General features: G+C 51.1%; 2 long non-coding RNA genes across 2 annotated transcripts; one reads left to right on the forward strand and one right to left on the reverse strand.

Annotated features, from left to right (window-relative positions):
- Window positions 1-900: 900 nt before the first annotated feature.
- On the reverse strand, window positions 901-9,896 carry LOC116449490. The gene is made up of 2 exons (XR_004242401.1): window positions 9,729-9,896; window positions 901-4,094 (listed from the first exon to the last, which is right to left on the reverse strand). It is a non-coding gene; the product is annotated as an uncharacterized LOC116449490 (long non-coding RNA).
- A 4,778-nt stretch (window positions 9,897-14,674) lies between these two features.
- LOC116449463 lies at window positions 14,675-15,199 on the forward strand. Its single transcript, XR_004242393.1, has 3 exons — window positions 14,675-14,751; window positions 14,952-15,023; window positions 15,111-15,199. It is a non-coding gene; the product is annotated as an uncharacterized LOC116449463 (long non-coding RNA).
- Window positions 15,200-16,428: the final 1,229 nt, after the last annotated feature.

Raw genomic sequence — 16,428 nt, forward strand, 5'->3', positions numbered from 1 at the left:
CACCACAGGGAGATTGCAGAGCACACCTTTCTGCATGGAAGGGCACAGCACACAAATAATCCTCCTGGGATGTGGAGCTGTGCTGGAGCCGTGTATTCTGTTTTTGGAGCAACACTGGAATGTTTCCAAGACCACCATGACACTATCACTGCACTATGGGTGGTAAACAAGTCTCTACTGCTACTGCAAACCTTCCTGCACTGCTGGCTGTGCATTCTTTAACCACTCTTTATTACAAGCATTCTTGCCATGCTGCCACCTCATCCTTGGACCCCTCGGAATACACACCTGGAAAAGGCAAAGCAACCCTGTGCCTCACTGAGCAGATCCTATTTACTGGGTGGAATCCAGAGAGAAGTCAAGGTGAGAAACTACCTGGTGAGACAAGACTGCTAAACCAGCAGCTGCAGCGGGTGGCACAGATCATTCAAACCTTTTGGAAGCATACCCCTTATAGTTATAAAATGTTAGGTATATTGGAGCTTTTAAGGCATTTGGTACTGCCAAAATCAAACTCACTGGTGTTTCTCTGCCCGAGCCTCACCTGTAGATACCTTACCAGCTGCATCTATGTTAAAACTGAAGTCTAGATTTTTGTGCAGCAATTTGAACTCATGGTCAGAAACCAGGCCTGGAGTAAGCAGAGTTCCTGCACACTCGGCAGTAAATACTTATTCCCCACCCACAGTGAAGTCTCGTACCAAAGATCTTAAACAGAAGTTAACGCCAGAGTAATTTCTAGTTAACACTAGAATAATTAACACTGATTCTAGTTAACACTATAATTAGTGATAGAATTATAGTGAAGACCAAACATGGCCTCGAGTTTGTTTCAATGTGGGCACTGTTTTCCTTTAAAACTCACGTCCTCATTTTGGAGAAAGTAAAGGCAATTCACCATCAGTTGCACAAAATGCTGTATTTTATTGACTAAAACAAAAAAAAGTACAGTAAAATTCATACAAAAATGTTCAACATAAGGAATACTTAACATGTTTATGATCTAGGATTGTGTCTGATTTGCAGTTTAAACAGTGGCTGGCGTAAGCACAGCATATTAATGCTACAAGGTGCTCAGCAAAGAAGTCTCTGTACCCCACAGAACAGTGTCCAGCTGGAGCCCTACCACAACTACTGCTGTGGTGCAGTGCAATTACATCAGAAAACATGGACTCATTCCAACAATTCCATGAGAAACCACACCACCATCTTTAACTGGGAAGTCTCCTCCTGCAAGACTCTAAGGCACCACTGAGAGCTTGTTTCACTTGGAGTGCCCATGCCTGGTGAAAAAGCACCAGATTTCAGGGGAGCTGGAATCTGATTCTCTTGGGGAAGGAAAACTGGAGTTCTTCCCCCTGAAAGGCAGATGTATTTTAGCTCCCTGTGAGCACACAGTACCTTGATGTTAACAAGTTCACACCACCTCCATCCTAACCTCAGGGGCCTCCAGCTTACTCTGGGAGGAGCTGCCCTCCCAACACAGCCTCTGACTTACACAGACCAAGGAGACCACAGCCCAGTGTCCCCAAAGTGGCAGCCCCCAATGTCACCATGCTGGATTCCAGCTAGCATTCCTACACTTCCATTTGGGACCAAATCTGCCAAGACACAGCTTTCATTAAGCCTCAACATGCTTAGAAAGTCCTTTCTCTCCATGTACCAAAGCTGCAGAGGTTTGTAGGCTGAAGCCAAAATGGTCCTGGTGTTATAATAAAGCCCTAAGAAAGGCAGCAGGTTGTATAGTTACCTCCTTGTGAGCAAAATCCCTGCCCTAAAACTATGCAACCTACTACCTCTTCCTAGGAGCCCAATGCTTCCTCTGTGCAGTTCTTCACTCTCTGGAGGACTTTAGCTCACCAGCTGCTCTGGGTCTTCTGCCCTGGCTGGGCACACACTCCAAGGGGACGCTGTCAGCACTTACTAACAGTGGCTCACTCCTTGTAACACTTGTGAATGGCTCCATTTTCACTCTGGCTAAGCTAAACTTGCCATCCCAAAAAGCATTTATTTCCATGGGATTTTTGTTACTACAGCAAGCTGCTTGCTGGGCATGCTAGCACAGAACCAGTTACAGACTGGGTACACCAAGGACAGCAAGAGAAAAGAGAATGCAATAAGCTTAAAAAGTCTTTTTACAGAAACAATACTACCTCAGAGGAAAGTGTTGGCTCTTGGATGCTCAAAACTCCATAGCTTCACACCTCCCCAGAAAGGTGAGAGGTCAGTTTTGGCCAAAATTGGCCAACACTTAAATTTTGCATTGAATCTGGAAAAGCTGGAGAAAAAATGTGCAGACTTATTAACAAAGGATAATTTTAAGTTTTCCCTCCAACTTTCACCAAGCAGTTGGGAGTCATGGAATTTTAATACATTATGGAAATTGGAGTGTCAAAACAGTTCAAGTCACAATGTACAAGCTTGAGCTACCTGTATTTTACACTCTCCTGACTGGCTTGGAATAACTTCCCCCTCTGCAGTGTTCCACTCCCTACCTAGAACACGGGCATTTTCCATCTCCAGCCAGCACTGTGCCACTCACCTTGGGAGACAAGTCATGTTAAGTCAAATACACCGTGTGGGGGTTGCAGCATTCACACTGAATGCCAGTCCTGTACATTCTGGCACTGATGCTTTACAACCCTGATTTATCTGTTTTCACTCCATGAGTATTTTTAGCCCACAACTGACTGCAGGGAGCGCAGTTTGTTTTACTCCTCAGGGAAGGCAATAGATTGTATAGTTATCTCCTGAACAGGGTAAAATAACTACCCTACAACTATACAATCTACTACCTCACTCTGACAGAGAAGCACACACTTCAGCAAAGAGCTCACACAGCCAACCCCAGTTTCATTCTGAAGGATGTTTGATATGTCACTGAGCAAAGTTAAACACCCCAACAAGAGGAACACCAGTACTTTGTATTTGATTACCCCTCCATACACATACAGGAATAATCTATTCTCTTTTTTTTATTCATTAGAGCAGAAAAATTAATGTAGAATGATACCTAGCTTTTCCAAGAACTAGAAAAATCTAAACACAATTCCCACAGCTATTACACAAGTCTTTTGTCCTATAATAAGCACTACAGGTACAGAAGTTCAGCAAAATCTGACACTGAGCTTAAAACTGAGAAGCTTCCATTGTTGATTATCTGCTGCTTTAGGAAAGACAGTAGATTGTATAGTTATCTCCCAGTGGTGGGTATGACCCTAAAACTATACAACCTACTACCTCATCCCACAGTGCAGGCATCTTCAGAGCTGGGGGAAGATTGCTGCTTCAGTCAAGACAAGTCAGGCTAGTTGCAGACAGCATCTGTAATACTCACCATAGAGAAAGCCTTCCCCTCACTGCCCTAGTCATGTAAGGAAGTTATTTTAGTAATAAGGCTCCTTAATTTCAAAATTTTACCAAGTGCTTGCTTCTTAAGTAAGCAAGTTGTAGCAGTCATAGCAACTACAGCCATTAAACTTCTATTACATCACTAGTGGTGTTCCACAGATGTAACTTCTCACCTGAAATCAAAAAAAAAGTCTATCAGAAACATTGTAGGCAGACATACATTTCCTCCTCTTTAGAACTCAAAAATGATGAAATCTAGGACCACAGCTATGTGACTGATTTACATGGATCAGGATGAGACCCCAATATCTGTAATTCTGATTAAGTAAGTATTACTACATAGAGTGACCTTTTCACCCATTGTAACAATAGCTCAAAAAAAAAAAAAAAATCATGTACTGTCAAAAGCACTGCTTCAAGCTTTTTCTGCCAGTCTACATTAAGTCTTGTGCACAGGAATTCTTTTATTAGAAACAAAACTCAATAAGATTATGGCCTCTACCCTGACATTTAATTGTTAAACTGCCTTACCAAAAGGCCACTGAAAATACGTGCTTTCTCATCAGAAAGAAGTCTGAGTTTCTCTAACTGCTGCTGACGTAACTTTAAAGCCAATTTCTACATTAACGCAGCTCAACATCATCTTGAAGTAAAAAACTCTTAGAATACTGAAATGAAAACACTTGCCAGACAGATGTGTGACTCAGAATCCCCTTCTTAGCAAGGACAGCTCGAGAACAGGGCTGGAAAGCAAAATTATTGTTTGTGCAGGTAGTTTATACAATAGTTGAGAATGTTTAGAGCAAAGCAGTTTTTAAAACATTAAATACATTTTACTAGTACTTGATCCCAGTTGTACACTGCTGTTGTCAGCCCACTCTCCAAACAAAGCCTTGACAGAACAAGAGCACCCTCATGCACGTTCGTGTCCTTGCCAAGCACACAGCGCGTGATCCCGTGCATTCACACACAAAGGATGACGTTATTCCTTGGACAGACAGAAAATCAAATTACTTACCAGCCCCCTCAGTGCCTTACTACAGAATCCTTTATACAAATAGTGATGACAAATTTGGGTGAATCAACCTTAAAATCTTGCTTTTAACTGGTGTAAATCCCGTTATTTGCTTTTGTTAACTTACACATCTACCAGAAAACGAACTTCAGCATGGACACAAGCAGCAACTTCCCGATGGCCAAAGCAGGAATAAATCAGAACAGCAGCTCCTGGCCAGAGTCAAACCTTTACAGAGCACTGGCCCCCAGCAAATCCTTTTAAATCAGCTCAGGCAGAGCTGACATTCGGCAGGGAAGCTGACATTCCTTTCAGCTCCCTGTTCCTGCATCCAAGCCTTCACCAGCTGAGCAGAACCCCTGTGAATTCCCACTCCTCAGTGGGAGAGGCAGCCTGGCCAGGGAGCTGAGCTGCACAGCACCAACTCTGCACCCTCAGTTTCACACTGACCCCATGAAGTTAATGAAGTCCCACGTTTAGCTTCTGAAGGAGCTTTAGGATGAAGCTGATGGTTCTGTGATGTACCGAAAATGTTCAAAGCACTTTGAAAACCTGAATAGGTGTTACAGACCTGTTTAAATTTTACAGAACATGTAAGGCAATGCTTTTGAATTTCTTTTTAAAATTAAGCCTGAGAGAGACAAGGATTACAATAGACCTAGAAATTCATCTGTTCATTTCTCCACCTTTAGACAAAGTTTAGTTGCAAACCTACCCAACCTGAGATATATCAAACAACTTTTATTTTTATTTCCATTGACAGCAGGACTGCCCAATCAAGCATTACGATTCTAAACCATTTTGTACTGCCACCACTACATTCTCCTGTTCAGTACCTGCAGCACCTCAATCCACAGGAATCTGCCTCCTTCCACCTTTCTGAAACAGGAGCCCTTCATCTACTGCAGGTCTGAAAATGCTGTTACTTAAGGTTAAAAATGTCCTTGAAAAAATATTACTTAACTTCAATTGCTATGCTGTCAGTCTGGCTTGTGACTGTGAAGTGCACACAGGCCATGAGGAAAGCCTCCTTCTGTAACAAATGCACTTTATGAAAGATGATCAGGTAACCTGTCCTCTACCTATTGCAGAAAGGCAATTACATTTTATCTTACATCACTCAGGTACTACTTTTTGTTTTTACTACTAGAGGAGTGTGTAATTAAAAGAAATAAAATTCTAGCCAAAATCCTGTATTTGGAAGAAGTTCAGGTTACTTTCTGCTTTTACTTCTGTTTCCTGTGTATTCCTGCAAAGTCCAGGTAATTAGCATTCTGCTTTACATTAATCCTGCACACTTTGGGGCATTTTTAACTCGTGGATTATTTCTAACAGTCGTTCCAAGCTGGATCACCTACATGCCATGTTGACAGATGAGATCTGCCAGGTCCCCTTGGGGGCCTGCTGTGTGCTGCTTCTCTCATACCAAGCATCAGGGGGTTCTGGCACTCGCAGAGACAGGGAAGCCTGACAAACTATCCTCCTGGCACAGCCTCTACTGATCTGGTATGTTCTCATCCCCAGTGAATGCAGAGCTGCAAAGGCTCCCTGCTGCTGAAGTCACTGTGCTGCTGATGTCACACCCAGCGCAGCACCCAGGAGCTCAGGGTTGTGCACCCGCATGTTCACCCCTTCAGCACAACACACGCCATGAGAGACAAGCTTTAAGCAGTACCTGGGTCATTTGCTTTCCCTGTCAAAAAAGCCAGGTTCCCAAGGGCTGCTTTTCCTGTCAGCACGTGTTTAAAATCCCCGAAGCAGTGAGAGCAGACAAACTGACTCGAACTGTGGAGTTGGACAATCTCAGCAGCCCCAGCTCCCAAACGTGGTCCCGAGGCTGCAGCTCAGGCCTGCACAGCTCCCACCACACGATGGAGCTCCGGGATTTACAGGAACAGCTCCAACACCAACTCCTCACACTTTTACCCCTGGATTCCAGCAGCGCTCCCCGCACTGAAGCCGCACTTCCTGAATCCCACGAGCTTCCGCTGAGTGAATGTCTGCCGCCTTCTCCAGCCGTGCCAAGCATCCCAAATGACTGCACGCACACTCCTACCTCAAATGTGCTCATTCCATGGGGTTTTTGTTTGACTGGAGTGGACTACAGGAAGAAAGGGAGCAGCACAATTGATACAAACGTCATTATTCCTGATACGGCTTCCCCTCATTCCACTCAACCACCCCTGCACTGCCTGTCATCACGTGCTACAGGCACATCTCAGCCCCTCATCCCAAAACAGGCTCAGGAGAACCACATAGTGACTGACACAAAAGCTTTAGCATAAACTAAGAATTTTTCCTCTCCCATATTCAGTTTTGGATTGTGCCTTCCTTTGTCTTAGTAATGTGCTAATCTGAAGGTAACACCTCCCAGCTCAAGCCCAGGCACCTTTTTAAGAGTCCCCTGCTTAGACCCAAAATTGAAAGATTTAACACCTTTTTCTGGACCTGCCAGCCCACTGAGCAGCACTACGCTGGAGCAAGTGTAAATCACACCAGAAAGGTGCTTTCAGCTGGGAAACTGTACAGAGGAGAAAAGGAGAACAAGCAGTCCCAGCACATACAAATGCACAGATGTGCTCTTGGGCAGCACCACAGTCTGCACACCAAGACAGGGGTATGTGCCCACAATGGTATTTTGTGGAATTTTTTACATAACATTAATAGCACTGACTGCTACCAATAATGCCTTTATCTACTGCTTCAATTGGAAATACAGGGGTTTTTTTCCCAGAATCTATACCCCACTTGCATTTAATTAACAGAGAGCATTCTGGCTTTAACTAATTATCACAAGATATTACTGTTTCACTACATTTTCAATTAGTGTGTTTGGTTTTAATTTATTTTTCTAACCATGTAGTTATAGATGGAATATAAATATCTAGAAACCATGGCCTGAGAGAAATGAGAAGTCCCCACTGGCCACTCAAGCACTAAGTGAAGCCCATCTCCTGTGGAAAAGTAAAGTATGTGAGCACAATTAATGATTTCTGCTACGAGCAGAGAACCAAAGGAACACAAATCCTGGCATCCTTCCCTACACACACTCGATTTTACAGCATTAGTATTAAACTCTCTGCATCTAAGGGGTGCATGTGCCACAGCACTGCACAGTGCTGTGAAACCTCAGGGTGGATTGAGAATGACTACACCAAAATGGTCACATTTTTTACTCCTCTTGGAGTACACCTCTCTCAGTACACAGAATAAAGGCAGATATTTATAAATAAGTACATACAAGTACACTTCAGCTTCAAACATTACAAAGGCCTCAGTGCCCTTCTCAAAGGAAAGCATCCATTTGGTTATCTGGTCCTGCATCAAACAAAAACGTGTGTGTACATATATATACATGAAATACACAACTGTGGACTTATTCACTAGATTTGTGTCTCTTAGGACATGCTAGGAGCAAGCAGGCTCACTTTGTCTGCAGAAAGTTTACACATTATAACAACTACACACAAATTCAGCACGAAAATCAGTGCACAAAAATATTTCAAGAGTGCTGTGTTATGTTATTAACTGGTAACATAATCAAACATCTGTTGCCCTCTATAAGCCCCGGGAGCCTTTCACTATTTGCAAATGAACTGACGTTTTCCACTACTAAAAACAGAGGAAAATACAGAAGGCATTTATCAAAAGGAAAGTGAAGTAAGGATACAGCTCATTGCAGTAGAAAAACAAAGCAAGTGAACTCATGTTTTATCTAAACTTCCTTTCAACTAAGGAAGTACTAAATCTCCACTATTAGTATGCAAAATAATTTCCTAGCATGACCTATGTGAGGTGAGGTTGCATATAAGATACACAGAGTTCAACTTGGGAAAAACTCAGTGAAAAAAAATTACAGCCAGCAATTTTCTATTCAAAATATCCCAATACAGCTATTTACTAAGTCCCTCTTCACGAGGCTAACTATCATGGGGCAAAAAAACCCCCCTAATTAGCCCATTATTGCATGTTGACTGCAGCAAGTTTGAACCACCACTGCAAAAAACCTTTTGGAAGTTCAGACTATTTAACACCTGAGTGTTGCTGTGAACAAAACTGGTGAAATTTGACAACAGAAGCCACATCAGCAAGTAACTGTGTGGTAAGGCCCCTGGCAGCTGGGGATGTTTGAAGATGCTCTGTTTCTTAAAGATTATTTTATTGCTTTTGAAAGGACAGATTGATTTTCTCAAAAACTCAGTGATGGATTCAGTTCGCCCCACTGCTGCTGTTGAGTGTTATTCCTGTGTACATTTTTAATGGGAGCAATTTTTCCCTGCCAGTTAAGGCTTGCATTTCAGTCCCAAAACTGCCTGCGCAGAGCAGTACAGATGAAGAGAAGCACCGACAAGGTGGGAAGGTAAACAAGGATTATCCCGACCTTGCCCATCAGGCTGAGTTTTAACTCCTGCCAGAAATAAATCACAGAATTGTTAAGGCTGGAAGGGACCTCTGGAAATCATCCAGTCCAACCCCCTGCCAAGGCAGGGTCACCAGAGCAGGTGACACAGGAACACATCCAGGTAGGTTTGGAATGTCTCCAGAAAGGACTCTGGAGATGTCTCCACGCCCTCCCTGGGCAGCCTCTTTCAGTATTCTGGCACCCTCATGGAAGGTTGTAACGTAAAATCATAAAAACACAATTTGATGGGGTAACACCTTCATCTAAAACTGACTGAGCTGTGCCAGAACAAAGTCGCCAGCAGCAGCTGCAGTGTGCCAGGGCCAGACCTCGCTCTGTGCCACCAGCCCCGCACGGGAACCCACATGTGCTGAGCCCTGACGCGGCCCGGGGGCTGAGCTGCCCATGCCAAGGGCAAGAGCCACTCCTGCAGCGCCCAGAGGCCAGCCAGAGCTTTGGACAGAAACTGCATGTGCGTATTATATCAGAGCACATCTGTTCCACTGAGGAGCCGCTGCTCAGGTGCGCGGCCAGCCCCGAGCACGCCGTGACCTGCCCGGCTGCAATGTGCCCGTGACACTGCCGCCGCACGCTGCCTGCAGGACCGCACTGTCACCGGTCCCACAGCTTCCGACCCATTTCCAGGACCAGCCGCCCGTGAGGAACGGGGCGGGAGCTGCCTGGGGGCGACGGGCCCGGGGAGGGCACAGCCCCCGTGCCAGGCAATGCCGCTCACCACAAACGACACCCCTGAGTAGCCCCCGTGCCCCCCTGACAGGGGCTGGGCCGCCAAAGCACTTCCACCTACTTCCCAAGGGGTTTTCTTCACCTTTCGCCCCCTCGGCTCGCGTTCAGCCCCCGCCGCCGCGCTCCCGGTGCCCGGGCACGGCCGAGCCCCCGAGCCCCGGTACCGGGGGGGCTCCCCCGGCCAAGGTCCCCCCGGCCCCGGCAGTGACGTACCTGGCGCTGGCGGCTCCCGGGGGCGGCACTTCCGGACCTTCCAGTGAGCCTGGAGGAGAGCGGGGGAGAACGGGGGGAAAAGGCGTCGATGAGGGGAATAAGGACAATGAACCGGGCCCGCGGCAGAAGCGGCGGAAAGGCCGGGCCAAGGCCCCGCGGCCGCCGTACGGGCCCTCCGGCTCAGTCCCTCCACCCCCGCCCTCCCCCCGCCGCACCCCACTCCCGCGGCCGCTCCCGCGTCCCCCCGGCCCCGCGGCCGCCGCCCGGCCCCGCCGTCCCGGTACTTGCGGGACCCGGATGGAGTCGCGGCCACTGCGGCCGCCGCTCCCGCGGCACCACGGGAAGGGCGCCGCGCCCCGCCCGCCGCAGCCGCCGCCCGCCCGTCCATCACCCGCCGCCTCCCGCGCCCATTGGGTGTGGGGCCGCGAGGTCCCGCCCCCGCGCGGGAATCTCTCTCCTCATTGGTCAGCTATGAACAGGGCTCCGCCCCCTCCGCCATTTATTTCGGGCGCGTTCCACGGCGCTCCCGTAATGGCGCCCCCGGCGGCCGCCGCGCCGCGCCTGCTCCGGGCTGCGCCCGCCCTTCCCCGCCTCCACCTCCGGACGGCCCTGCCCGGCTCTGCCGGGTGTGACCCCCGCGGCCCGGCCCGGCTCTGCCCTGCCCGGCTCTGCCGGTGTGACCCCTGCGGCCCGGCTCTGCCCTGCCCTGCCCGGCTCTGCCGGGTGTGACCCCCGCGGCCCGGCCCGGCTCTGCCCTGCCCGGCTCTGCCGGTGTGACCCCTGCGGCCCGGCTCTGCCCTGCCCTGCCCGGCTCTGCCGGGTGTGACCCCCGCGGCCCGGCCCGGCTCTGCCCTGCCCGGCTCTGCCGGTGTGACCCCTGCGGCCCGGCTCTGCCCTGCCCTGCCCGGCTCTGCCGGGTGTGACTCCCGCGGCCCGGCCCGGCTCTGCCCTGCCCGGCTCTGCCGGTGTGACCCCTGCGGCCCGGCTCTGCCCTGCCCTGCCCGGCTCTGCCGGGTGTGACCCCCGCGGCCCGGCCCGGCTCTGCCCTGCCCGGCTCTGCCCTGCCCTGCCCGGCTCTGCCGGTGTGACCCCCGCGGCCCGGCTCTGCCCTGCCCTGCCCGGCTCTGCCGGGTGTGACCCCTGCGGCCCGGCCCGGCTCTGCCCTGCCCGGCTCTGCCGGTGTGACCCCTGCGGCCCGGCTCTGCCCTGCCCTGCCCGGCTCTGCCGGGTGTGACCCCCGCGGCCCGGCCCGGCTCTGCCCTGCCCGGCTCTGCCGGTGTGACCCCTGCGGCCCGGCTCTGCCCTGCCCTGCCTGGCTCTGCCGGGTGTGACTCCCGCGGCCCGGCCCGGCTCTGCCCTGCCCTGCCCGGCTCTGCCGGGTGTGACCCCCGCGGCCCGCCCCGGCTCTGCTGTGCCGTGCCCTGCCCTGCCCGGTGTGACCCCGTGGCATTAGCACCATTACCGGGCTTAGGGGCCTCGGCTTCCCCGTGGCCCACCGCACAGAACCGTAGAATCACCGAGGGTGGAAGAGCCCTTTAATGTCACCCAGCACTGACACTGCGAGCCCTAAACCACTCAGCGGCAGATCCAGACACCTTTCGCACACTTCCGAGGATGGGGACTCCCGCACGGCCCTGGGCAGCCCCCTCCAAAGGCTGGGCACCCGAACAGGGAAAATGTTCCTGGTGCCTCCTCTGCATCTCCCCTGCCTCAGCCCAAGGCCGCTTGCTGTGATCCTCTCAGTGCAGGCACGGCAGAAGAGACCGGCTCCACCTCACTGGGGTCAAAATAACCTTTTCTGGTTATATTCCTGATTTTTTAACGTTTGGGGGTGAACAGGGTCTGTAGGGAGCATCAGAGCCTTTCAGACGAGGAGAAGCGGTCCTTCAGCTCATTAGCGTGTCTGCAATATCACACTCACCAGGACTAATACAAGCTCAGGGAGAGAAATGCTGTGTTTAAAATCGAACTTCAAACATAGCATTTGTTTTCCGTGTCTCTTAATTTTCACAAGATTTTTGGGATAGATTTTGATTCTAATAAGTAAAAATATCGAGTAGTATACTCAATATAATATTTATATATATAACTGTATATCATTATATTCAGTATAAAATATTGAAGTAAATAAATAAAACTGTGAATGCACAGTGTATTCTTGCCAGAATTTTTTCTTCTTTTGAGAAATTTTTGAAATTATGGAAATTGTCAGTTCTTAACAATTTTTTAAAAGTTTATAGAGTTGGAATGATGGAGGTTTTGTGCATCTGGTGTCTTGTCTCACTTCAAAATTAGTAATTTTTATCCCAGATTCGGGAAGGGAACATGTGCCTTGGTGGTGGTCATGAGAGCAACAAACAGATTAAACAACGACCCAGCTGCTGACTTCATAAGGCAGATGTTTTGCATGTTGCACCAACTAAACCATGATGCTTTGGCAGCTAAAATGCAGTTTTTAATCTTGTGAAGGTAAAACTTTATCGAGTGAATTCCTCGGGGTGCTGTATGGTGTGTTAATCTTTCACGCGGGGTGTAATTTGCCCGCGTCCGGGGAGTGCAGCTGCTGCAGGGTGAGGAGCTGTGCGGGGTGCCCGGGGGACACCGAGCAGCGCCCGGAGGCGGCTGCACTTCCCCGGCAGCTCACGAGATGGGGCGTGAGCGCCCGGAACGGAGCGCGGCAGCTCCAGCCCACGGCCCTGCTCTGCTCGGGCACCGCTCGAGCTCTGGCTAGCTCGCCGCAGAATCGCCTAGAAGGAGTAGTTATTGCAGGGTAGCTGCCAGGAGTCCTGCTCGGAAAAGGGCAGATGTATCTCCGTTTGGTTATATCTTGGAATAAACTTCTGTATCTTAATACTGGTTTGTTTTTTTTTGTTTTTAATTGTAATACCTTTGATAGGTAAGGACTTAGTGAGGTATTGATCAACAGTTAGGATTTCCAATAAATACATTTTGGACTTAGTAGGGAGTTAGCACTTACAGGATAGAAAGTATGCAGATTACTAAAATCAAAAGGGATAGATAAAAATTCATAGCAAGTTTATGTTTTCTCCAGTTTCTTAAAAGATTTGGGATGACCGTCTTTTCTCCTGAGTACAGATTTTTTCAAGCTCATATTTAAATCTCTCCAGTATGCTTTCAATTGGACTATTTCATAGCAGGCCAACAAGTTCTTCCATCCCTCAAATAAATGATCTACAAAGGAAAAAATAAGTGAAACAGTTTGAGTGATGCAGGAGCACTTTATTTCTCTGATAATTCAGTGTAATGTAGAAAAACACTTTGCTGTAAGGCTTGAGTAGTTATCAAGACAGTACGATTTGGTTGCTGCTTTTAGCCAGGTATATAGAAGTCATTCCTCATTTATTTTTAAATACAATATGTGGTGTACAGCAGCTAGGAAATCAGAGTTAATAGATTAATGATTGGAAGAAAACCAGGTAACTGGACAAGTATAATCATGAACAGCTGGATAAGGCTGCCTGTGCACACACACACTGATCAGACATTGCCTTTGGGGATGACAAGACCTGGTTGTCATGCCAGTTGTGCACCAAAACCCAGCACTGAGCACAGAGCACACACTCGATGTCGGTGTGGCAGGGCTGGTGCTGCCTGCAATAGTGGGAATCACAAATGGGAGTTGAATTATGGACTTCACATTGACATTGCAGGTAGAACCATGAAATGTCTGACTTGTCCGGTGTCATATAACTCAGCTTTTGTGAAAAAAACTAGATTGGATGGAGATGCCTGGCAGGACATACTCTCCTCACTAGGAGGGCAGCTCTTGAGATCCATTCCCACATGCTCCTGCCCATCCCTGAGGTCACAGCAGGCTCTGAGGTCAGAGAGGCTCTGAGGTCACAGAGGTCCCAGAGCCGTGCGCTTGCACAGCACCACGGCGACCGAGCAGTCCGTCGGTGACCACAACTGTTGCGGCAGCGGCGGCGGCGGCAGCAGCGGTGCTGACCTTGGCACAGCAGTGCCAGGACTGTGGTGGCAGCGAGAGCTGCGGGACTGGCTCAGGGCGAGGCACCATGGCCCTTGCTCTGCGCCTCTTGCTCCTGCTCCTGCTGGCAGTGGCCCTGCCTGCCAGGGCTGCCCAGGCTGCTCCGATGGGAGCGCGGGGAGCAGGTGAGCCGGCGGCCGGGCTCCCCCTTCCCGGGACAGCGCTCCCTTCTCCCCGGGAAGCGTGGGGAAGGGTTTTCCCCAGGGCTGTAGGGAGGGCTTCTGTGGTGGGAGTGGGAGAGCCCTGAGGGGCCCTGGGCTGCTCCAGCCGCCCCTCCTGGGATGTTGCCCAGGGCCTGCAAAGAGGGACGAGAGGGACCAGGAGCCAGCCCAGAGCTCCCCAGGCCCCTCTGCAGCTTTGGCCATGTCCATTGGCATCTGGCTCCCAGGGCCTTGCCCAACCCCCTTGCAGTGCCCATTTCCCTAAGGCAGAAGGGGATCCCAGCACACCATGGAATGGTTCTGATCTCTCCTCCCTTCTAGATTGGCAACACGACTTGGATTATCTGGAATCCCGGCTGGATGATGGTTTGAAGACCTCGGAACGTGCTGGAGGCAAGTTCTCAATGTCCCTTTTTAGTGACACAATGATCAGTGTCACTGTGGCAAGAGCTCACTCAGGTGCCACTCTCGTTAACGTCACCTCAAGGCCGAAGGATTCTGGAAACCTTGCCCTGCTCCCTTCTCGAGCCCTGAGTGATCCCCCAGGGTCGCTGTCGGGGCAGGAAGGAGCATTTAGCTGTCAGCCTTCTTGCCGTGTGCAATGCCAGTTGCTCCTTGCGTGTGCTCTGTGCAGCCCCGGAGAAGAGCAGAGAGGGAAGGGGCCGGGCCCAGGGCTGTGGCCCGGGGCGCTGTGCCCGGCGCGGCTCCTCTGCCGGCCCCAGGGAGCCTGGGGATGTCCAACAGTGCCAGGGGAGCCCTTCTGTCCTGACTTTCTTTGCAGCTGAACCTGTTGGTGATGGTCAAGCGACTTCCCAGCCCATGTCCACGACTGAGCCTCAGCGAGAAGATGAGGGTAGGTCAAGGCCTTTCCCCTGGGAGAGCTGCCAGCTCAGAGCCCAAAGGTGGCCAGCGGGGCATCGCTGCAGGTGCCAGGACACAGCTGTGCCCGTGTGTGCCCTCGCCCTGCGGGATCCCCTCCCTGCTCCTGCAGCTCAGTGCTGCCCATGCAGAGCAGCAGAGATGACAGAAGCTTCTCTGGCTGTTGAGTTACAGGTGTGTCTGCAGGGAGGACTTCTCCAGCTCCTTTGCTGGTTCCTGCACGCAAGCCCGGCTCCCATCGCAGGGGTGAGCAGTGAGTCCCTGCTGACCCCACAGGCTGAGCACTGGTTTTGTGGGATTCATTCATCTGAAATGGAACTACTTTCTGTTAAGGCCCTCCAAAAGGAAAGACCCAAGCTAAAGGAGAATATAAAGACCTGAAGCCTTCCGAACTTCTGGACCAGATGCTCAGTGATCTGGAGAGACGGCGTGGTGGGTGCATTTCCCTCAGCCTTCTGCTGAGCCTCAGCAGCCGGGGGCTGTCGCTGCACATCTGCACACGCTGTGCCCGGCACAGGGGAAGGCATCCATCGCAGCCTCGCGGCCCCGCTGCTGCTTTCACGCCCTGCAGGGCTGTTTCCCAGCCTGGCCTGGCTGCAGCTCCTCCCCAGCCTCTGCAGGAAGGCATTTGGCATCAGCTGACAGGGTGCCCAAACTGCACCATGGGCCATGCACACCCTGAGATCCCCTGCAATTTCCTGGTCTCTGGGTAGATCAGGAGTGGAGGCTCTTTGGAGGAGGGAGGGCCCTAGAGGGAGACCCCAAAGCCCATCCAATATCTGGAAGCTTATCCGCGATTTTGACAAGAATTGCCTCCTGAAGAAGCCAACACACAAATGGGGAACAGTTCCACCTGACCCAGCTGTCCCTCTTCCTTTCTCCAGAGATGGAAGCAGAGGCTGTGCTGAAGGCGGCGTTTCCCGGAGGAAGCAGTGGCTCATTGGCAGCCTCTGCTGCAGGAAGGGAGGCCATGCCAGGCACAGGCACAGGAGGTAATTGCTGAGCCTCTGCGCCTGAGCCCTGCTGAGGCTTGAGCTGCCATCTCTGCTGCTGGGCAGTGCGGGCACAGCCCGGGCAAGAGCGGCACAGCACAGAGGAATTCTCCCGAGCAGGCTCAGGGCACGCGGGCACTGAGCAGTCCTGCTGGGCTCCCTCCGTGGGAGACACGTCCCGAAACCTGGGAGCGGCTGTAAGGGCTGCCCATGGTGGGGAAAGGGCAGAGCAGGGCTGCTGTGTGTCCTGACAGGGCCTGGCTCTGTCCCCCTGGGCTGTGGGAGCTGTCCCAGCAGAGGGAGGGAGGGGCAGTTGTGGCCCTGCCTGCTGCACATTTCCCAGGGCTGTAGGGAGGGTTTCCACCGTGGCAGTGCTCCGGAGAGCCCTGAGGGGCCCTGGGCTGCTCCAGCCGCCCCTCCTGGGATGTTGCCCAGGGCCTGCAAAGAGGGACGAGAGGGACCAGGAGCCAGCCCAGAGCTCCCCAGGCCCCTCTGCAGCTTTGGCCATGTCCATTGGCATCTGGCTCCCAGGGCCTTGCCCAACCCCCTTGCAGTGCCCAGTTCCCTAAGGCAGAAGGGGATCCCAGCACACCATGGAATGGTTCTGATCTCTGCTCCCTTCTAGACTGGCAACACGACTTGGATTATCTGGAATCCCG

This window comes from Corvus moneduloides, chromosome 11, assembly GCF_009650955.1.
Source record: "Corvus moneduloides isolate bCorMon1 chromosome 11, bCorMon1.pri, whole genome shotgun sequence".
NCBI lineage: Eukaryota > Metazoa > Chordata > Aves > Passeriformes > Corvidae > Corvus > Corvus moneduloides.